This window comes from Puma concolor, chromosome D3, assembly GCF_028749965.1.
Source record: "Puma concolor isolate L17-30 chromosome D3, mPumCon1.1.hap2, whole genome shotgun sequence".
Classification (NCBI taxonomy): domain Eukaryota; kingdom Metazoa; phylum Chordata; class Mammalia; order Carnivora; family Felidae; genus Puma; species Puma concolor.
In genome coordinates, this window is record NC_141678.1 from 28,687,501 (window position 1) to 28,711,980 (window position 24,480).

General features: G+C 43.7%; 1 pseudogene across 1 annotated transcript; it reads left to right on the plus strand.

Annotated features, from left to right (window-relative positions):
- Positions 1 to 6,060: 6,060 nt before the first annotated feature.
- On the plus strand, positions 6,061 to 23,777 carry LOC112870382 (uncharacterized; annotated as a pseudogene). Its single transcript, XR_015242405.1, has 3 exons — positions 6,061 to 6,594; positions 14,973 to 16,299; positions 16,553 to 23,777. The product of XR_015242405.1 is annotated as an uncharacterized LOC112870382 (transcript).
- Positions 23,778 to 24,480: the final 703 nt, after the last annotated feature.

Below are 24,480 nucleotides of genomic sequence, written 5' to 3' on the forward strand. Positions count from 1 at the left end.
TTGCTTTACTTTCCTTTATTATCAGACATTACATCGTAATATTTGTTTTGTTTATTTGTTGTCTGTCTCGCAGACAAGAAGGTAAGTACGTGAAGATGAACACTTGACAAACTAGCGTCTGCCATGCATATCACAGGAGTTTAGTGGGTATTTGTTCTTTGCCCTTTTCTTGCTGAGTTATGTGTTCTTCATAGGTTCAGAATCTTTTCTCCTATGCTGCAATATCCCCAAGTTTATCATTTGACTTTCAACTTTCTGTATGGTTATTTTAGATCAGTATACATTTTAAGTTCAAGAGAGTCTTTTATTCAAGAAATTCCTCTTTAATCTAAAGATAATATAAATATTTGCTTATATTTTTATTGTTTCCATTTGTCCATTTAACTTTTTAATCCATATGGGCTTATGATGTCAGATAATGAGTCTTCCCCCGCAAATTTAACAATTTTCATTTATGCTCTGTGGAGAAATTCTTCCTGTTTATTCATCCATCCATCCACTCATCCAATGTATGCCTTATTACCACTATATTTTATGAATTAAAATATCATACTCTTCATTTGGTTTTCTGAAAAACTTTAGAGTCAAATTACCCATCATGGGGCGCCTGGGTGGCTCAGTCGGTTGAGCGGCCGACTTCGGCTCAGGTCATGATCTGGCAGTCCGTGTGTTCGAGCCCCGCGTCGGGCTCTGTGCTGATGGCTCAGAGCCTGGAGCCTGTTTCAGATTCTGTGTCTCCCTCTCTCTGACCCTCCCCTGTTCATGCTCTGTCTCTCTCTGTCTCAAAAATAAATAAACGTTAAAAAAAATTTTTTTTAATTAAAAAAAAAACAAATTACCCATCATGACAAAAACATCCCTATGAATTTTATTGGAATTGCTTTATATTTATGTATTAAATTAGGAATGTATTAAATACATAAATTATATTTATGTATTAAATTAAATTATGTATTAAATTAGGAATTAATTTAATGTATTAAATTAAATTAAATTATGTATAAATTATGTATTATGTATTAAATTATGTATTAAATTAAATTAAATTTATGTATTAAATTAGGAAGAGTGATGGCCTTTTCTACATAATTCTTCTCATCTACTACTATTTATTTAGGTCCTCTTTTAAGTTTGTGTTGTTTTCTTCCTATAGGTCTCATTCATGTTTTTGTTAAGATTTCTATTTCTTTGTGTGATAGATTAAAGATGTCTAAAGGTGTTATTTTCACTCCTCCTGCTATCACTGCTTTTCTTGCTGTCTTTTCACTCACTTGACCAATAGAACACAGTGGAAGTGATGCTTTTGGACTTCAGAGATTATTAGTTCATGAGAGGACTTTCAGATGAGTTTCTTAGAATGCTCATTCTTTGGGCAGAACGAGGGCTATAGGGAATCAGCACCAGGAAGGAGGATTGGACCTCAATCAAGAAACAACAGGGGCACCTGAGTGGCTCACTCCGTTAAGCAGCAGACTCTTGATTTCGGCTCAGGTCATGCTCTTGTGGCTTGTGGGATGGAGCCCCAAGTTGAACTCTTCGCTGACAGTGCAGAGCCTATTTGGGATTCTCTCTCCCTCTCTCTCTGTCCCTCTCCTGCTCACACATGCATGCACTCTCCCTCTCTCTAAATAAAAATAAACGTTAAAAAAAAGAAATGACAACATGTGTTCAGCTGGATGTTAGAGTCACTATGGTGTGGTTGCTATGGTGAGTGTCGTGACCCACCCTTTACTTTATCAGAATGGTAGTGTTGACTGCATTTATCCCATGCCTGTCCCTCCATCAAAAGCTGGGGGGGGGGGGGTACAGCTAACACATCTCTTTCATTTACACGTCTTCAGATCAAGAGAAGTCACACCCAAAGTCAAATGAAGAACTACATCCAAGGAGCCTTACCTGCACTTGTACCTGATTTAGATACTGGATTTAGATTCTGGACCTTGAACCTGAGCCCAGTGCCATAGTAGGATAAGACTTGGGGGCAGAGCTTGCAAGGGGTGAGTGTATTTTGCATGTGGGAAGAATGAATGTAAATACTTTTTGGTCAAAGAGCAAACTGTGGTGGTTTTTAAAAATGGCCCCAGGGGCGCCGGGGTGGCTCAGTTGTTTGAATGTCCAACTTCACCTCAAGTCATGATCTCATGGTTTGTGAGTTCAAAGCCCCATATTGGGCTCACTGGTGTCAGCAAGGAGCCTCCTTCAGTTCCTCTGCCCCCTCTCTCTCTGCCCCTCCCCTGCTTGTGCTCTCTTAAAAATAAATAAAACATTTAAAACAATAAAAAGAAAATAAATAAAAATGGCCATAAACTTTCTGACAAACCTCACATTGAGAGGTAGACTCTGTGCCCTGTCCCTCTGAATCTGGGATGGTTTATGACAGCTTTCACCAACAGAATGTGGTGGGAGTGATGCTGTGTGGCTCCCAAGACTGAGTCAGAAAAGTCTGTATGCCTTCTTGGGATACTTGCTGTATTGCAGGACGCTCCCCAGAACCTGGCCACCATGCTGGGAGGAGTCCACACCACATGAAGAGACCGTGATTAGGTTCTCAAGTTGAAAGTCCAGCTGAGCCCCATCTTTGCATCTTCCCACCCAAGTGCTAGTCATGCAAGCGATAAAGCCTCCAGATAATTCCAACCCCCAACCATTTGAGTCATCTCCAACGACGACAGTCTACCTGGCTGAGACCTCAGTCATTGTGCAGCAGGGATGAGCCCCCATGCCCCATCTTAATTCCTGGTTCACAGAATCCACAAACACAATAAACTGCTAGTTGTTTTACATCACTGAATTCGGGGTGGTTTGCTTACAGCAACAGAACGCCCTCCTGCAGGGAGATGTAGCCTGTATATATGGAGATAGGAGGAATCGTTGGTAGCTGTCTTGATGATCTCCCACAGAGCTCTTTAAGTCTCAGCCTAGTTCAAGACAGGCACAGTTCACTGTGGGGGTTCAAGAGAGGATCATAGAATTCAGTGGCAGGAAGTAGAGCCAAGGTACGCGGGCGGCTGGAGCTGAGAATGGGGCCTGCAGGAATTAGGGCTGTGCCGACCTGCTCTCTCTGGGACTGCATGGGTTCTCCTCCCCCACGTGCCTTGTGGGAGCCTGTAATGGCTCCTGGCCCCACTGTCCTCTAGGACACTCAGTCGAACTGGGCACACTGGCTGCTCCCATGAGAATTCCCAGTCCATGGCTGGGGCAGGGGGGTTGGCTTGGGAACCAGGCCTGGCTGTCTTTGACCAGGGGTCCATTCTGGCCCCCAAAGCCAAAGCCAAGAAAGGGGGTCCTCTCCAGGTGTGGGCAGGGCAGACACTCTGACATATGTCAGTCATCCAGATGGGCGGACATATTTTTGATCAGGGAGAAATAAAAACAGGCATTGTTGGCTGTTAACCGCTTTTTTGTGATGTCTGAGGTAACTAAACCTTATTCTCCAATCTTTCTCTTCCTTCCTTCCTTCTTCCCTCCCTCACTCTCCCTCTCTCTCTTTCTCTCTTGTTTCATTCCTCCCTCCTTTCCTCCCTTTCTCTCTTTCTTTGTTCATTTTCGAGTTGCTCCCAGGGAGAAGGGGAGTAGAGGCTGATCCCTGAGCCCAGGGAGGATCTTTCTCACATGGGGCTTACCCCAAAGTGTTCAGGTCAATAGGACTTGTGGAAAAGAAGACGAAACCGGGAACTGCCTGGAGACCTGCCTGCCCCTCACCATCATGTCCTGGCCCTGATGCTTGAGGGACTTGAGGGAGAAAAACAAAAGACATGCTTCTGACATTCTCACTGAACTTCACTTGTCCTTGGTCAGTAAAGCAAGGGAAGCACCTTAAACACTGTCTGGAAACTTCTTTAGCTAGATCACCCAGTTTATTAGGTACATTTTCTACTTTCTGAGTTACTGCAGGTGACTGTGTAGCTAAACTTTCTGCCACTATGCAGAATGGATTCCTGTCTCTGACTTTTAAAAGACATTTTCCTCCATTTCCTTTAAGCTCTCATCTGAAGTATCCTTAAAAAAAAAAAAAGTATTTACTTATTTAAGTAATCTCTACTCCTAATGTGGGGCTTGAACTCACAACCCCAAGATCAAGAGTCACATGCTCTTCTGACTGAGCCAGCCAGGCGTCCCATCGTCAGAAGTATCCTTAAAGACCATCAGACTTCATCTAACAGATTCTTCAAAGGCAATCATGATTTCATTACCACTCATATCAAAGTCCTTCTGGCTTCTGACCTTTGCTGGTTCCAAAACTTCTCCCACATTCCAGTTTTTGTTTCCACAGCATCCTATTTCTAAATAGTGGATATAATTATCTGCATTATTAATTATACATACAGTAAAACCTTGGTTTGAGAGCATTAATTTCTTCCAGAAACATGCTTATAATCCAAAGTACTTGTATATCAAAGCGAGTTTCCCCATAAGAAATAATGAAAACTCAGATGATTCGTTCCACAACCCAAAAATATTCACATAATTCAAAATACTGTAATATAATACAAAATAAAGAAAACACAAGATATAAAAAAATAAATTAACCTGCACTTACCTTTGAAAACCTTCATGGCTGGTGTGAGGGAGACAAGATAGAGGAGGGTTATTGTGTAGGACGACTCTCTTTCTTTCCTTTTTAAAAATTCTTCTAATTTTTTTTTTTTAGAATTACGTTCATTATGTCTAATGGAATCACTGCTATCCATTGGCTCAATGAAATCTTTTTCTTTTTGCACAACTTTAACAAGGAACCTATCCAATGACACTTGCTTTTGCCTCCTTTTGAGGATTTCGTGGAAATGTGACATTGCATTGATGACCACTCACAATCTCACACAGAGTGACAGAGAGAAGAACCATTGGCTCAGTTGTGATCATGTGACGTTCAGTGTCATGTACTACTCGTATTGCAAGATATCACTTGTTTATCAAGTTAAAATTTACTAGAAATGTTTGCAAGTTTGGGGGAGTACTCGCAGAACAGTTACTCGCAATCCAAGGTTTTATTGTACCACTCTTATCTGTATGTGTTATCTATTGCTGTACAACACATTACCCCTGAATTAGTGACTTAAAACAATAAACCTGTGTTATTGTACCCCATATCTAGCTATTCCTGTGTTGTTCTGGTTCAAGGTCTTTTATAAGTTTGCAGTCAAGATGTCACCAAGGGCTGGAGGGTCCACTTCCAAGAGCATTCCTTTTGTGGGTGGCAAATTAGTACAGGCTGTAGGCAGGAGGCCAAAGTTTCTTGCCATGTGGAACTCTCCACAAATTGCTCAAGTATACTTAAGATGTGATGTTGGCTTCCCCCAGAGTGAGTGATCCAAGACAGCAAGGTTGAAGTTTCAATCAATGTCTTTCATGACCTAGCTTCATAATCCATATACCAGTATATCCACAATACTATTTTTGTTACATATGTCCGCCCTACTCAGTGTGGGAGGTACTACACAAAGATGTGACTACCAGGAGACAAGATTTATAGAGGTCACTCTGGAGGCCAACAACCACAGCAGGGAGGCCTGGGCACAGCTGTGCTGTGCTGATGCTGGCTGGGTAGAACTTGTGGCCAAAGCTGCAGCTGGGGTTCAAGTCAAGGAGGGTGAAATTGTCAGAGCACTGTGTCAAGGGTGGGCCACCACCCAGACTCCTTCCCCTGCTCCTGAGGGTGGACCAGCATCAGGATCACTGGGTCTGAGAACAGGGCTGAGGATTTCCCTACTTCTTCCCCCGTCCCTTCCTGGGACCCCAGGTTAGGGACAGCAGGGGCAGGAAGCCTAGTAAAACTCTTCAGTGCCCACCCACCACCACTAGTATCCTGAGGGCGAGGTGAATGAGCCTTTCCTGCAAAGATGAACATGGGCCAGAACCTACCCAAATCCACCTGGAACTGACAGGATAATTCCACGTTCCTGGGTACCACCCTCTGGCTACCCCTGCAGTTAGACACACAACACACCGGCCCAGCATGATACCGGAACTACACTTCCCAGAAAGCTGTGCTACAAGCTCGTCTGGATCTGGAGGTCAGAGCGGCTCCGGGACCCCGATGCCTTCTGGGAAGTGGAGTCGTCTGTCTGCGCAGCACAAAAGCTCCCGGGACTTGTAGTTCGTGTCCGGTCCGCGCAGGCGCACTTTCCCGCGACGGTGTTTGGCCTGCTCCTTTGTGGTGGTCGTTGGATTTTTGTGGGAGGCAGGTCTGCCCAATCTGCGAGACAGCTCTCTGTACCCGCTAGTTCCAAACCTCTGAGCCCGAAATTGGCCTTGGTCCCCTCACTCGGAGCCCCGGGAGGAGTGTGGAGAGCGCGGGTGATGGAGCGTGAGCGCAGGCTGGAATGTGGGACGCTTGCTGAGCCTGCCTGACCCCGACCCTGGAGGTCCGCAGGGGGCTCCGCGTGCGTGACCCCACGGGGCTCCCAGGCAGGCTGTCCCTTAGCCCCAGGAGCAGGACCCGTGCCTCTGGGCCTAGCCTGGGGCCGGAGGTTGCAGAGCTGCCCACGCGTCCGGGGAACGCTGCCGAGGGGCGCGATGGAGACCCCTGCCCCAAAGCCCCAGGAGACCGGTACAGCGTCGCTGTCTGTGGATTTGTATTGGAAGAGACCGAAGGTGAATTTTGCTGCTGTGAAATTCTATACAGAGAACCCAGAAACGAGAGCTGTATGAACGTTGATGAATCTTACCTACCCAAAGTTAAGCAAAAAGACTAACAAAATGGTTACGTTTATACCGAGTGCAAACACTGGCAAAATAGAAACTATTGTTTCAGATGTGACTGTAAAGTTAAGCAAGGAAAATACTGTAAAGGCCAGAGAGTGTTTAGCTGGGGAGTGTAGGAAGGTGAGGGAGAGAGATGATAATAGAAAAGGTTACCAGGACAAGGGCCCGGGGTGTTTCTGGGACACCATTAGTATTTATTTCATGACCTGTGTCAAGAATTCCCTGGATGTTCTCTTTACAACTGTCCGTTCCAATATTAGGTTCTTGCACGCCCTTTGTGTGTGTATCACAATCAGAATCTTTTAAAGATAACCACAATCCCATTAGGCTGGCTATTACAAAAAAAAAAAAAAAAAATTTTTTTTTTTAATAAAAAATAACACGCTAGTGTGGATGTGGAGAAATTGGACCCTTTGCACTGTTGGTGAGAATGTAAAATGGTGCAGCCACTGAAAAACAGTTGGAAAATTCTTTAACTTTTCTTTTAAAAATTAGAAATAAAACTACCATATGATCGCTGGGTATATATCTAAAAGAATCGAAAGCAAGATCTGAAAGAGATACAGACTATGTTTATAGCAGTATTAGTCACAAGAGCCAAGAGGTGGAAGCAACCCAAGTGTCCATCCACAAATGAATGGGTGAACAAAACTGGTTTATCCCTACAAGACAATATGGTAAAGCCTCACATGGTGTGACATGGATGAACCTGGAAGGCATTATGCTAATGGAAATGAGCCTCGTCTCAAAATAACAAATGCTGTATGATTCCACTTATGTAAGGTCCCTAGAGTAGTCAAGTTCATAGAAAGTGCAATGGTGGTTGTCAGGGGCTGAGTGGAGGAGGTATGGGAAGCTGTTGTTTAATGGGTCCAGAGGTTTGGTTTTGCCAAATGAAAAAGTTCTGGAGATTGGTTCCTCAACCATGTGAATATACTTAACACTACTGAACTGTACCCTTAGTAATGGTTAAGATGGTGGATGTTTTGTTACGTGTGTCTTTACCACAATTTTGAAAAAGTTAATGTTAATAAAATAATGATTAAGGTGTTAGTGCGAACAGAAGTTGAAAAGACCCTGGGAGTCCAAGGAACACTGAGTCGCATGGCCTTTTCATGCCCTGATGGGTCTGACAAGCTCTCCTCGTCCAGGAAGGGCATCCCTGAGAAGCCTACCCCTAAAACCCCTGCCTTGGGGGGCCTGGGAAGGAGCTCAGATTCAAAAGTGTGTCCAGGTAGTTGGAGCAATGGTCCAAAACTTGGGTCACAGGACACCATTTGTCCATTTGTCCATTCCCTGAACACTTGTGTGGTGCACTGTGTTGGGGGCCTGCCCTCAGGGCCATGGTTCTGAATGACCAATGGAAAAAGTGTTTGGGTCTTGGCCTGGCACACACTAGGCCCACAGGGAGAGGGAAGAGCTTGTGCATATCCAAAGACAGTGTCAGCATCTGTGTAACGGCATAAGTAAGGGGGTCTCATGAGCTGTGATGAAAATATCTCTCCTTTATTGTAAAGAAGCATCCAGTACAAGTAACGCACAGGTGCTAGAGAAGTGTTAGAAAATCGAAACAAGCATGGGGCGCCTGGGTGGCGCAGTCGGTTAAGCGTCCGACTTCAGCCAGGTCACGATCTCGCGGTCCGTGAGTTCGAGCCCCGCGTCAGGCTCTGGGCTGATGGCTCAGAGCCTGGAGCCTGTTTCCGATTCTGTGTCTCCCTCTCTCTCTGCCCCTCCCCCGTTCATGCTCTGTCTCTCTCTGTCCCAAAAATAAATAAACGTTGAAAAAAAAAAAAAAAAAGAAAATCGAAACAAGCACAATAAATATTAATCCCCCAAGGGGCACCTGGTGGCTCAGTTGGTTAAGCATCCGACTTTGGCTCAGGTCATGATATGGTTCATGAGATGGAGCCCCGCATCAAGCTCTGTGCTGACAGCTCAGAGCCCAGAGCCTGCTTCAGATTCTGTGTCTCTCTCTCTCTCTGCCCCTCCCCTGCTTGATCTCTGTCTCTGTCTCAAAAATGAATAAACATATAAAAACAATTTTTTAATATTAATCCCCCAAGCCCCAGAGAGAGCTCCTCTTAACTTTTTGTAAAACATTCTTGTGGGCTTTCCCAGCCATATTATGCTAATTATTTTAGTAACTATATTATATAATACTTTGAAACTGGTAAGCCCAGTGGAATGTTCACATAGAAACAGTACTAATGGAAACCAATTTGACAGTAAATTTCATATATTGAAAAAAAAAAAAAACAATTCCATACATTAAAAAAAAGAAAAAAAGAAACAGTACTAAGCAAGGATCTAAAATGATCTCAGATGTCAGGTTGATAGTTACTAATTTGAAAGTATTATTTCTCCCTATTTTTAACAGATGTTTATTTATTGGTGCGCTTGGGTGGCTCTGTTGTTAAGCGTCTGACTTTGGCTCAGATCATGATCTCACAATCGTGAGTTTGAGCCCCTTGTTGGGCTCTGCTATCAGCTCAGAGCCTGGAGCCTGCTTCAGATTCTGTGTCTCCCTCTCTCCCTGCGCTTCCCCTGCTCACACTCTGTGTCTCTCTCTCTCAAAACTAAGCATTAAAAATTTTTAAGAATGTTTATTTGTTTTTGAGAGAAAGAGCACACACACATCAGTGGGGGAGGGGCAGAGAAAGAGGGGGACAGAGGATCTGAAGCAGGCTCTGTGCTGACAGCAGAGAGCCCTATGTGGGGCTCGAACTCATGAACCATGAGATGACCTGAGCTGAAGTCAGATACTTAACTGAGCCACCCAGTCCCTTCTCCCTATTAATAAATCCCTCTTGTCCCACTTTCCACCAACCACCCATTCCTTTTTTTTTTTTTTTGCCTTTAAACCAGAACTCCTCCAAAGAGTTATTTTTGCTGTTCCTAATTACTCTCCTCCAGGTCTGTCTTGAACCCATCTAAGCAGGTTTATGCCCCTGCAATGGTAACACAACTATCTTTGTCAAGTCCATCAGCAAATTCTATGTTGTTTGATCTGTCATCACTGTCTTCTCTTGGCCGTGGGACAGCGCCTCTCCTGGTTTTCCACTTGCCTCTCCAGGAACCTCTCAGTCTTCCTGCTGGTCCCCCACAGCCCCTAAGATGAGAGACCTCTCTCCCCAAGACCAGAGGGCCTCAGGGCTGGGTCTTCAGAAGCCTCCCCTCTTCTATAGCTGCACCGACTTTGAGGAAGCGTCATCCAGTCTTGCAGCTTTCACTGCCACACATGTGCTGATAATTCCCAAATTTATGTTTCCTGCTCAGATTTCTGCTCTGAACTCCGGGCTCACTACTCGTCTGCCCACTTGGCACTTCCCCTTGGATATCTAATACCCCTGGAACTTAACATGTCTATAAGGACTCCTGCTCTCCACACAGACCTCCTCCTCCCCCTGTACTCTTTCCCATCTTAACAAATGATCATTTCTTTCTTCCAGCTGCTCAGTCCAAAAATCTTGGAGTATTTCTTCACTCTGCGTTTTTTCCTCACATCCTGCCTTGGATCCATTCACAAACCCTGTTGGCTCTTTCTTCACAAGGTATCCAGACTGTGCCCCTTCTCAGCTTCCCCCCTGCTCAGCACTGCCCCTCCCTGGATCACTGGATTAGCCCCTACCTAGTTTCCCTACTTCTAGTGGTTCTCCTCTAATAGCCAGATGATCCTGTTCCAGAATGAGCCTCACCATGGCCTGTGAGGTCTTGTGCCATCTGGTCTCCAGTTCTGAGTTCCAACCTCATCTTCTGTCACTGGCTCCTTCACTCTGCTCCGGCCACACCGGCCCTTCTGCTGTATCTGGAACTCAGTAGGCACACTTCTACATGATAGTCTGTCTGCTGGCATGCTTTTCTCCCAGATACCCACGTGGCTTGTCTCCTCATGCTTTGTTACCCTCTCATCAGGAAACCTTTTCTGGGGGCGCCTGTGTGGCTCAGTCAGTTAAGCATTGGACTCTTGATTTCAGCTCAGGTCATGATCTTACAGTTTGTGAGTTTGAGCCCCATGTCGGGCTCCATGCTGATGTTGTGGAGTCTGCTTGGGATTCTCTCTCTCTCTCTCTCTCTCTCTCTCTCTCTCTGTCTCTCTGCCCCTCCCCTCCTTGTGCTCTCTCTGTCTCTGTCTCTCTCTCTCTCTCTCAAGATAAATAAATAAAAGAAAAAAAAAAGGAAACCTTTTCTGGACCTCATCTCTAAAATTGTATCCCCTCCCCCACATTCTTTATCTCTCTACTTCATTCGTCCCTTTCTCTCTTCACTGTCTGTGTTAATTATCCCTGCATAATAAATTACCCCAAGATTTAGGGACTTAAAGCAACAACAAACATGTATTATCCCACACTGCTTTTGTGGGTCAGGATTCACGTGGATCAGGATTCACGAGCAGCTTAGTTGTGTGCTTCTGGCTTGGGTCTCATGAGATTGCTGTTAGACCGTCTGCCAGAGCTGTGGTCGGCATTAGTAGTAGGAGGGCCAGGAGGGCCTGAACTGTAGTAGTTCAGGTAAAAGGAGACTCAAACTTGAACTCTGGCAGTGGGGGAGGTGACAGGGAAGAGGGATTTGAGTTGATGAGACTGTAGGGCTTGATATCAGAGCACGGAGGTGAGGCTGAAGGCCCAGCCTTGGAACCTCCCATTTCCAGCCTGAGCAGCTGGACAAATGGAGGTGCCATGTCCTGAGATGGGAACACCCAGTGAGTGGATGATGTGGGTGAAATGTAATGAGTCAGATGCTGGCGGGGTGCGGAGGAGGAAATCCAGGCCACTGCAGACTCAGAGCACCAGGGAGGGGACTGGGGTGGAGAGAGGATTTGGTAGCTGCCCTAGTACCAGCGAAGGGTGAGGCTGTAGACTCTGATGAGGTTCTTTCAGGAGACGGTGTGACGGCGATGGGTGGGACAGAATGAGAAGAGCAGGTGCAGGAGACAGAGAGGAGCTAATTTCTTTTTAATCTACTTATTGCCATATAATTTAGATGCAATAAAATGGGATGTGATGGGATTTGGCATATAAATCTGTGTACCTACCACCCCAGTTAAGGCAGGGAACATTTTAACACCCCAGGAAGTTCCATTATGCCTCTGTACTCAATTCCTAGTGTTCCTAACCTCAGGCAACCCCCAGACTGACTTCTATCATCATAGAATTTGCTTTAGAACTTCATGGATTGTCCATCAACTATACTTCAATTAAAAGGAAGGAAGGGAAGAAAGAAAGAAAAAGAGAGAAGGAAGGAAGGAAGGTAGGCCAGGGAGGGAAGGAAGGAAGGAAGGAAGGAAGGAAGGAAGGAAGGAAGGAAGGAAGGAAGGGAGGGAGGGAGGGAGGGAGGGAGGGAGGGAGGGAGGAAAAGAGAGAAGGAAGGAAGGAAGGAAGGGAGGACTTCATTGAACCATATTTTATGTACCATTTTTCATCTGGCTTTTTTTTTTAATTATTCAACTAAGTGTCTCTCAGATTCATCCATATCATGTGTGTGTATTAGCAGTTCATTCATTTTTATTGCTGTGTGTTATTCCTTGTATGAACATGCCACAATTCATTTACCTGTCAATGAGCACTAGTTTTTAGCTCTTAAGAGTCAAGCTACTATAGTCATTTGCATACAAGCTTTTCTGTGAGCATATATTCCTATTTCTCTTGGGTAAACACCTAATAGTGGAGCAGCTGCTGCCTCATAGGATAGGTATATGTTTATCTATGTAAAAAAAAAAAAACAAAACTCTGAAACTTCCAAAGTGGCCAATCCATTTTACATTTCCACTAACAATGTGCAAGAGTTACATTTGCTCCAGATCTTTGCCAGCACTTGGTATTGTCAGTCCTTTTAATCTTGGCTCTTCTAATGGCATGTGGTGCTGCCTCACTATGTTTTTCATTTGGATTTTCCTGTTGGCTAATGATGGTGAGCATATTTTCATATGCTCATATCACCACTTTTATATCTCATCTTATGAAGGTCTAAGTCCCTTGCTCGTTTTTTTTTTATTAGGTTGGTTGATCTCTTGTTTTGATCTATAAGAACTCTTTCTTTACTCTAGATGTAAGATCTTTACCATGTATGTGTTATATGTGTATAGGTATGTGTTATCATGTATGTGTTCTGTATGTGTTATATTTGTATATTTATATGTATTGTCTGCATTACCACATATATAGTGAATATTTCTTTGCAGTCTGTGGCTTGCTGCCTTAGGATCCCCAGGGCCACCCTCAGGCTTGATGTTTCACTAGAAGGGCTCTAATAGGACGCAGAAGTTATTGTCTCATGCTTGGTGCCTATTACACCAAGAGAATACAGAGTAAAATCAGCACAAGGAAAAGGTGCATGGGGCAAAGTCTGAAGGAAACCACGCACAACCTTCCATGCATCCCCCACCAGTGGAGTGGCAAGGGATGTCCCTAATTCCCTCAGCAGTGAAGCGTGACAACATGCGTGAAGTGTCACCAACCATGGAAACTTAGCCAAGTCTAGGTGTCCAGTGTCTGTATTGGAGGTCAGCCACGTAGACATACTGCATGACTGACCTGTCACTAAAGCTCCGGCCTCCCAGATGGGAAGTAGGTGTCCACCATGAATCACACTGTGAGTGTAAGCTATCTAGACAATCTGGCAAGGCCAGGGTGCCTGAAGGCCTCAGGCTTGCAAAAACACTTTTCTTACCCAACAGACCATTTTAGGAGCTCAGTTCCCAGGAGCTATTCAAGGGCCAGTTCTGAAAACATGCCTTCCATGGGAATATGCAGGGTGTGAGCAAACCAGGCCCATAGAGTTAACCCTTTCCTACATGCCCCCCTTTTTATTTTCTTAAGGATGTCTTTTATAGAGCAGACATTTTTTAAATTTTGGTGAAGTCCATTTTATCAACTTTTATAGCTAGTGATCTTTGTGTCCTACTTAAGAATTCTTTGCCTACCACAAGGTCACAATGATCTCCTCCTATATTTTCTTCTAGAAATTTTATAGTTTTAGCTCTTCTGTTTATAGCTACAATATAATTAAAATTAATTTTTTTGTATTTAGTAGAGGTCAAGGGTAATTTTTTCTTCTGACAGTTGTATCAGGAAGTATCCAACCAGGAGACAGAAACTGCACAGTAGTATAAACAGGGAAAGTATAGTATAAAAAATTTTAAGTATAACATGGGATTGGAGTATTAAGGTTAATAAGAAATAAGAAGACTGTCACATCCTATGACCTTGCTTAGTTTATTTATTCAGTTTTAAAGTTGTATTGTGGATTCCTTAGGCTTTTCTATGGAGAAAATCACATTGTCTGCAAATACAGTTTTACTTCTTCCCATCTAGTATTTATGCATTTTATTTTTTCTTTTCTGTTTTATTTCACTGACTAGGACCTCAAGTACAATGTAAAATAGAAATGGTGAGAAGAGACGTCCTTGCCTAGTTCCTAGTTACCCTATCAGGGTAAAAACATTGATTATTTATTTAAACATTATTTATTATGATATGAGTTATAGGTGCTTTTTGTAGATGCCCTTTATCAACTGAGTAACTTCATTACTGGTTTGCTGAGCATTTTCATCATGAACTAGTGTTGAATTTTATCTAATGATTTTCTGCATCTGATAGTACAATTTTTCTCCTTCATTCTCTTAATACAATCTTAATGTGATTAATGACATAAATGTTCTAATGTTAAACCAACATTTTGTTTCTGGGGTAAACTCCACTGAGAGATGTACACACACATACACCCACACATACACTCTTATGCATATATATACACCTACTAGTGATTTGCTAATATGTGATGAGAATTTTTGTATCTATGTTCCTGATATTGGTGTTTAATTGTCTTGTAATGATTTATCAGGTTTGGGTATCAAGGTTATGTTGGCCTCATAAAGTGAGTTAGGCAGCATTCCCTTCTTTTCGATTTTCTGACAGAGTGTATGTATTTTGCCCTTAAGGGTTTGATAGCATTCATTCATCATTGAAAATCGTTTGGGCCTTGAATTTTCTTTATGGGAGGAGAAGGTCCTAGAGGGAAGTGGTCTACACTATAAATGCCTCGTAGAGATCAGAAAAGGTAAGAAACCCAAGGAAAAAGCCCTGTTGTTTCTTCACAATACAGAGCCACAGGTGCACAAGTGGTCGTGTCCTTTGTGCCCCTGTTGGGGTGCTGGGGGAGAGGTGAGCGATCCTCTCTGGACAGATTTGAGCCCCACAGGAGCAGGCACTCATGTGTTCTCTCTCTCTCTCTCTCTCTCTCTCTCTCTCTCTCTCTCTCTCTCTCTGCAGCTCTTCCTGGAGCCAAGGCACAGGTGACGCTGAGGACTTTGCTTTCTGTGCAAGTCAAGGAGGTGTCTATTCTTTCATGAATTGACTTCTCTGACCTTTGCATGTATATTTATTGGGGTCATAATGTTTATTTAAAACCTACTTCGGCAAGGATGTGGAAAAAGGGGAATATTTTTGCACTGCTGGTGGGAATGCAAACTGGTGCGGCCACTCTGGAAAACAGTATGGGGCTTCCTCAAAAAATTAAAAATAGAACTACCCTACGACCCAGCAATTGCACTACTAGGTATTTATCCAAAGGATATAGGAGTGCTGTTTCAAAGGGGCACATGCACCCCAATATTTATAGAAGTGCTATCAACAATAACCGAAGTATGGAAAGAGTCCAAATGTCCATCAACTGACAAATGGATAAAGATGTGGTACATATATACAATGGAATATTACTCAGCGATCAAAAAGAACAAAACGTTGCCATTTGCAACAATGTGAATGGAACTAGTATATTATGCTAAGTTAAATAAGTCAGGAGAGAAAGATAAATATCATTTTTTCACTAATATGTGGAATTTACAAAACAAAACAAATGGGCAGAGGGGAAGGGAAGGAAAAAATAAGATAAAAAGAGGGAAGCAAACCATAAGAGACTCTTAATTACAGAGAACAAACAGAGTTGCTGGAGGGGAGGTGGGTGGGGAGGGATTCTTGGTAGCCATTATTAATATTCTCCAGATGAGCCTATAGTCAAATATTTGGAAAAATATATGTTCAACAAAATATTTTTCATTATATTACCCAATTACTGAAAGTTTCTGTTCTTTCATTCCATTTTTTCTTAAGGAAAAATCAACACATAAATATACAATGTCAGTCTCCCTCTGTGATCTTTCCTGAAGACTTTATTCTTCAAGTATATGGTTAAGGGAGTAACCTCTACCTTTAAAAGTGCCTTTCTATTTCAGATACTGAACTTCTGAAAGGAATTATCATGAACATGAAACCTAGATGAGAGAAGCTCTTACTCAATAAGATCTGGGTAAATTAATTCCCGAACAGATCTGCATTTTCTCATCATATTTGTCTTACATATTCAACCAGAAACAAAGAATTAATTTACAGCCAAACCAAGTGTCTGTGTCTCCATTTAAAACTTTAAATGGATTTATTAACTTTCAAAGCCTCCTGCCCACATGGGTAAGGATTTCATTTGAAGAACAGGTGGTTTTTTATAACATTTATGTTGTATACTCATCCTTTCTTGACTCATTCCTATTAACTAAAATGATTTAGAACTTTAATAGGTAACTTGTTACTTTTGAAAAATCAGGTTGCAGGGGCGCCTGGGTGGCGCAGTCGGTTAAGCGTCCGACTTCAGCCAGGTCACGATCTCGCGGTCCGGGAGTTCGAGCCCCGCGTCGGGCTCTGGGCTGATGGCTCAGAGCCTGGAGCCTGTTTCCGATTCTGTGTCTCCCTCTCTCTCTGCCCCTCCCCTGTTCATGCTCTGTCTCTCTCTCTCTGTCCCAAAAATAAATAAACGTTGAAAAAAAAATTAAAAAAAAAAAAAAAGAAAGAAAAATCAGGTTGCAAAATTTTATTACAAATTAAAAATATCTTTTAAAAATTCTCAAGTTGAGGGGCACCTGGGTGGCTCGGTCGGTTAAGCGTTCGACTCTTGATTTTGACCCAGGTCATGATCTGACAGTTTGTGATATCAAACCCCATGTTGGGTTTTGTGCTAACATCATGGAGTCTACTTGGGATTCTCTCTCTCTCTCTCTCTCTCTCTCTCTCTCTCTCTCTCTCTCTCTCCCCCTCCCTCCCTCCCTGCCTCTCCCACACTCACACCCTCTCTCTCTCAAATAAATAAACTTTAAAAAGTCTTAAGTTGATTATCTGCAAAATTTTAAAGTTGTAAGTATTTAGTTGAGTTCATTCTCATTACTGGGATTACATTTCAACTTGTACTTGTTGGATGAACTAAACCAGATGAAGGAGAATGTGGTGTTTACTCAGCCATTGTCTGACTATCCTGGGGGGACATGTTCTCAGCTGGTGAACAAGCTGTCTTTGTCCCTTTGCCCTCGTGCATTTTGGGATTATGTGGGTGTCTACTACAGTGACTGGGGCGCTGAGGTAGCTGCTACCCTGGTCAGATCTCTCAGGCTTTGTCCCCTCATGACTTTGGTGAGGATGCCCTGCAATGATGTGGCTCAGCCATCACACCTGGTCTGGCCCCCTGGCTTCTGCTGCCTTAGGCCATGGGCAACATCAGTGGATCTGCTTTGGTGAGGAGGCTCCATTCATGGCAAGGTGGGCACCACCACTTGTGGAGTCTTTGTCTCATGGAGAAGAGACCCCCCCACCACTCATGGGGTCTCCAGCTGTGGTGATGAGCACACTATTACCTGGGGAATTTCTGCCTGTGGGGTCTCTACCTCTCTGGGATAGGGCATGTCCTCCAGTGGTGAAAATGATGCTGTTTAGCCCAGCTTTGCCCTTGACCTCCTCTTTCCCTCTCACTCTGTTCTGACAACTCAAGTATTCAGACCTGAAAGCCCACACTGGGAGTTGGGGGGAGGAAATGGTCCTGAGGTCCCAGGAGTGGATGAGCACAGGGAGACCCCAGGGAGGGGAAGAAAGGGATCTGGGTGAGTGCAGGACAGAGGACTGTGGACCCCAGTTATTCAAGGAGGAGAGAAATGGGGAGGGCCCAGGGGTCTGAGCAGGAGGCCAGGAGAGGGTGCTGCATGCAGATGGAAGAGTAAGAAGGAAGACCCACACAGTTGAGGTGCAGAGCCACAAACAAGCTGTCCTTTGGCATTGTTCTGCACATCACAGCACAAAGTCCCCTCTCGTGTGCTGTGCCCTGACCAGCCTTTCTTCGGTAACTTGTCCTGTTCCAAATAGTTTAATAGACATACTTCCTCTTTATCTATCGCTTCATCTTAAAAACAACATCCCTCTCCCTCCTCCTTCAAATATAATTTCTACCCTGGAATTTCTAGGAATCTTTTTTTGATCTTCTTTATGGTCCTACCACATATGTCCCTAAACAGTAGACTGCTCAATGCACATGTTTCAACTCTGTTAATCTGCCAGAGCTGCCATAACAAAGTACCACCAACTGTGCAGCTTAAACAACAGAAATTCATTTTCTTGCAGTTCTGGAGGCTGGAGGTCCAAGATCAAGATGCCATCAGGGCTGGGTTATGGTGAAAGCTCTCTTCCTGGCTTGTAGATGGCCCCCTTCTTCTCGTGCCCCCACATGGCTTTTCCTCTGTGTGCATACACTCCCAGTGTCTCTTCCTCTTCTTACAAGGACCCATCGGTTTAGGGCCCCAGCCTTATGACCTCATTTAACCTGAATTGTCCCCTTAAAGGCCCCATCTACAAATAGTCACATTGTGGGTTGGGACTTCCACATATGACTTGGGAGGAAGGGACACAATTCAGTCTGTAACACTGAATAAATGCATATTCCATGGATTCGTCTACAATTTGCTGTTTTTCCCCTGACCTTATAGTCCAGCAATTCTCACAACTGTCTAGCTGTCATTACTCTCCTGGAATTTCTTACTGCACAGACTAGAACTTCTAGGAGAGTATCGTCGTAGACTCAGTGTTGGTGTCTTGCTCTTGCTTGAACCAGACTCACTAAACGTGTGGTGTTCAGCACAATATAAGCCAGTGGTTTGTGTGTATATATCTTCCTCTGCCTGCGAGATGCTGCACTCTGTGATATGCTGAGCATGGCATTCCCACTGCCTAACACTTCCATGTGTAACACCTCATGACCCAGTGGCATTCCAGGACGTGGCTGTAGAATTCACCCAGGAGGAGTGGGAGCATCTGGGCACCACTCAGAGGGCACTGTACCAAGAGGTCATGCTGGAGAACTATAGGAGCCTGGCTTCCCTGGTTAAGAGTGGCCCACCATCTGCACTGGCCTGGGGGGCAGCACCAGGCAGCACCCTGGGAAGGACAGGGGACACAGTTGTCATCTTCTCAGGTTGTCTGCCTAGCTGATGGGAAGAGGGGAGATATCAAGTAATTTAAATGATAAGTGATTTTTTTATATTAAATAAACACAGATATAGTAGATTATAATGACAATATGTATGATTTTAAAAGATGCAACAGAGACTAGAAAGGGGTTTTGGACTCTCAGAGGCACAGTCTACTAACGATCCTTGAAGGCCTGTGTGCACCAACTCTGCCAATATGAGTTCGTGGATGAGGAGTGTGTTCTCTCTTCTCTATCCAGACCTGAGGCCTCTGAACCATGGAGCCATATTTTGATGTTCAGAGGACACGGACCCAGGGCATTTCTACTGTGTATCCTCTGCGTGGTAGGAAGCAAGAGGCTGAGGCTGCCCCCACCCCCACCCTGGCGTCACCCATCTTTCATGCTGCAAAGGTCCTGAAGACAGGGAAAAGGGGGCAGGGCCCTGGGCACACACTTGTCACTGGCCCCAACACCTGTACATCTTATCTTTCTCGGGCAGGGTACCAGGATTTCAAACCTGATGTGATCTCCCAGTTGGAGCAAGGCGAATCGCCATGGATGCTGTGGAGGGACATTCCTAGGGACCCCTCTCCAGGTGAAGAGATGGGAAGGAGGCCTGGGGGCTCACACAGAAGGCTGTCCAGGAAGCTGGAAATTTCTAGAATCACAACAGAGAAATCCCCAGGGGAAATCAGAGCTGCCTCCAAAACAGTCCCTGCACAGAAGCTGCCTCCTGCCCCTCCTGCTTCTCTCCTGTATGAGCCCTGCCCTTTCAGGGGGTTTACTGTCTGTCTAGGCCCCTCCCACCCTGCACTGACTTTCTTCTTCCCTCTTCTTGGATGTCCCCCCCCCCCCCCGCCCCCCATGCTGCCAGGCATTCTGCCCTCTCAAGAGAAGCCCATCTGTGGTCAGTGATGCTGCTTTCACCTCCCTCCCTTTCCTGTCATCTGTTTGGTCACCATCATTTCCCTCTTAATCTACCTTGAATGTTAGGTAAGTCTACTAGGAATGTCCACCACCTGCCAGCATCCACGCCATGGTTTTCTGCTTCCTGCTGCATTAATTTCAGCAAGACTTTATAATCACTCCCCACTTCGCCTGGCTCCTCTGTTTCTTTTCACACCTCCTCACCTGTGTTGGATTCTGCATGAGTCCTTTTTGCCCATAACTTGCTTACTCTGTGACCTCCGTAGTCAATTCAACAGTGATCATGGGTTGCCTCTGAAAGCAGCAGGAGAATGGGTGCAAGAGAACTATCCTTACAGACCTGGTGAATTGGTGTTTCAGGGAAGTTAACTGTGGCAGCTTACCAGATGGACAAATAAGGAGAAGAGGCTGAGAGATTAGTGGTGACATTTCATAATGACCCAGGCACACAGTGACTTCAGGTTATACCTTGATCTGCTTTTCTTCTGCTGGTCCTTATTCCCATGATTCCCCTAATTGCTGCCCCCTTGTCCATTCTCAGTCCCAGTTTGCCCCCTTTAGTCATTCCAGAACAGCAGTCCTCATTCATTTCACTTACCAGCACCCCTGTAACCATGTGTGTGTCCCTATTCACTTCTTCCTTGCTCCTGTGTACAGTGGCTCTTGGTTCACATAACATTTGAAATCAGTCAAAGCAACATACCTCTGGAAAATCAAAGTATAAAAGTAATAGTAACATATGTAGCTTTGACTAGGTCACACTTTTTGTCTCTCTAAATAGTCAAGTATCCTCCATTTTTAAAAATTTCTTTCAGGCCAAAAGACCAGATATAGAACTGCAGAGTCAAATCTGAAGCAAGTAATTTCTGAAGAATTTTCCCAGGGCATGATAATCAATAAAAGTAAAAGAAATAGAATCTGTTACTCCACCAGAGAAGTCCCAGAATTGCTTGGCTGTTTAGAAAGCCATCCAGGGCAGATGGCATTTACCCATAAGAAAATCCTGACTCGGGAGACCATTCGTGAAGATAATGGATTTGAATTTAGACAGCAATCAAACTTTGTTACTCAAAGTACAATTCCTTCAGGGAAAGCAATGTGTAAAGATGACAGTTACAACAGTATCTTTTCACATAACCTAGATCTAAGTAATCATCAGAGAATCTACACAAGTGAAAAGCCATACAAACGTGATCAATGTGGGAAATACATTAGCTGTGGTTTGGATCTCGCTCAACACCAGGGTAGTCATGTTTTATTAGATATCAGAAATTTGGTGCTAGAGAAAAGCCCTTCAAATGCAGAGATTGTGATAAATCTTTTAGCAGGGGAACACACCTTATACAACATGAAAGATGTCACACAGGAGAGCGACCATATGAGTGTAGTGTATGTGGGAAGTTGTTCAGCTGGGACTCATCTCTTATTCTACATCAGAGAACTCATACTGGAGAAAAACGCTATGAGTGTGGTGAATGTGGAAAGGCTTTCAGCCAAAGTACATGCCTCACACAACATCAGAGGATTCATACAGGAGAGAAACCTTATGAATGCAATCAGTGTGGGAAGGCCTTTAGCCAAAGTTCACATCTAACTCTGCATCAGAAAACTCATACTGGGGAGAAACCCTATGAGTGTAATCAGTGTGGCAAAGCCTTTATTCAGAGCTTTCAACTTACTCTGCATCTAAGAACTCATTCTGGAGAGAAACCTTATGAATGTACCGAACGTGGTAAAACCTATAGTCATAGCTAATCTCTAATGCAACACAAGAGGATTCATACTGGAGAAAAACCCTTTGAATGTAAAGAATGTGGGAAAGCCTTTACCCAGAGCATTCAGCTTACTTTACATCTGAGAACACATACTGGAGAAAAACCCTATGAATGTACTGAATGTGGCAAAGCCTATAGTCCTAGGTCATCCCTTATTCAAATAAGAGGATCCATACTGGAGAAAAACCCTTTGAATGTAATGAATGCAGGAAAGCTTTCTGATGGAACACACATCTTACTCAACACCAGAGAATTCATACTGGAGAGAAACCCTATAAATGCAAAAAATGTGACAAATCTTTCAGCAGAAGTACACACTTTAATCAACATCAAAGAATTCATACTGAAGAGAAACCCTACAAGTGTAAAGAGTGTGGGAAAACCTTTGGTCAGAGTGCATATCTGACTCAACACCAGAGGATGCATACTGGGGAAAACCCCTATCAATGTAAGGAATGTGGAAAGGCCTTCACTGTAAATGCATATCTTGCTCAACATCAAAGGATTCATAAGAGAAAGGAACCTTTATTATGTGCCAATCACAAAGAAATTCTGACTGGAGAGAAATTCAGCAAATGTTTTTAATGTGGGAAATATTTCAGCATAAACACAGGTGTTCCTCAACTTGAATATATATATATATATATATATATATATATATATATATATATATATATATTTTTTAATTTATTTATGTAAATTCAAGTTAGTTAACATACAGTGTAGTATTGGTTTCGGGAGTAGAACCCAGTGATTCATCACTTACATATGACACCCAGTGCTCACTCCAACAAGTGCTCTCTTTAATACCCATCACCTATTTAGCCCATCCTCCCCACACACATCCCCTCCAGCAACTCTCAATTTGTTCTCTGTATTTAAGAGTCTCTTATGGTTTGCCTCCCTCTCTCATTTTATCTTATTTTTCCTTTCCTTCCCCTGTGTTCATCTGTTTTGTTTCTTAAATTCCACATATGAGTGAAATCATGGTATTTGTCTTTCTCTGACTGACTTATTTAGCTTAGCATAATACACTCTAGTTCCATCCACATTGTTGGAAATGGCTAGATTTCATTCTTTTTGATTGCCAAGTGATATTCCATTGTATATATACACTATATCTTCTTTATCCTTTAATCAGTTGATGGACATTTGGGCTCTTTCCATAATTTGGGTATTGTTGATAGTGCTGCTATAAACATTGGGGTGCATGTACCCCTATGAATCAACATGAATATATTAATAAAAGAGAGAAATCGTACAAATACAATTATGGAAAATATTTTACTTCATGTATTCAATACTAATATACTCATTATAAAACTAAAAAAGTAGGGTCATCTGGTGGTGGAGTTACTTCAGCTTCTGACTCTTGATTTGGGCTCAGGTCATGATCTCATGGTTCGTGGGATTGAGCTCTGTGTCAGGCTCTGCACTGACAGCATGGAGTCTGCTTGGGATTATGTCTCTGCTCTCTCTCTGTGCTCCTCCCACTTTCTCTCTCTCTCTCTCAAAATAAATAAACATTAAGAAAAACTAAAAAAGCAAAAAATGTGTGAAATGTTTTAATGTAATATGACCTCTTACTAAAAGCTAAAGGAAAAATACTGAGACAGGACCTTATAAATAATATCTTTAAAACCACAGAGTTACGGGACACCTGGGTGACTCAGTCACTTGAGCGCCTGACTTTGGCTCAGGTCATGATCTCACCATTTGTGGGTTTGAGCCCCACATTGGGCTCTGTGCTGACAGCTTGGAGCCTGGAGCCTGCTTCAGATTCTGTGTCTCCCTCTCTCTCTGCCCCTCCCCCGCTCATGCTCTGTCTCTGTCTCTCAAAAATGAATAAACGTTAGGGGCACCTGGGTGGCTCAGTCGTTGAGTGTCCGACTTTGGCTCAGGTCATGATCTCGTGGTTTGTGAGTTCGAGCCCCGCGTCGGGCTCTGTGCTGACAGCTCAGAGCCTGGAGCCTGCCTCAGATTCTGTGCAAACCCCCCCTCTCTACCCGCCCCACCCCTGCTTGTACTCTGTCTCTCTCTTTCAAAAATGAATAAACATAACAAAAAATTTTTTAAGGAATTAACATTAAAAAATATATATTTAAGGGGCGCCTGGGTGGCGCAGTCGGTTAAGCGTCCGACTTCAGCCAGGTCACGATCTCGCGGTCCGTGAGTTCGAGCCCCGCGTCGGGCTCTGGGCTGATGGCTCAGAGCCTGGAGCCTGTTTCCGATTCTGTGTCTCCCTCTCTCTCTCTCTGCCCCTCCCCTGTTCATGCTCTGTCTCTCTCTGTCCCAAAAATAAATAAACGTTGAAAAAAAAAAAATTTAAAAAAAATATATATTTAAAACCACAAAGTCACACATGAAAGTTAAATCTTTTTATACATCATGCTGAATTTCTAGAAAAGGTGTAGAAGTAATGTCTGTTAAATCTATAAATGATGCTATATTTATTGGAGGAGGCCTCACATTTCAAATCTGATGTCCCCTGTTATATATATGGAGCTTTATTTATTTTTTATTTATTTATTTAACGTTTATTTATTTTTGAGACAGAAAGAGACAGAGCATGAACGGGGGAGGGTCAGAGAGAGGGAGACACAGAATCTGAAACAGGCTCCAGGCTCTGAGCTGTCAGCACAGAGCCCGACGTGGGGCTCGAACTCACGGACCACGAAATCACGACCTGAGCCGAAGTCGGCCGCTCAACCGACTGAGCCACCCAGGCGCCCCTATATATGGAGCTTTAAATACCATAGATCAGGGGACAGCAAACTGTGGCCCCTGGGCCAAATCCAGC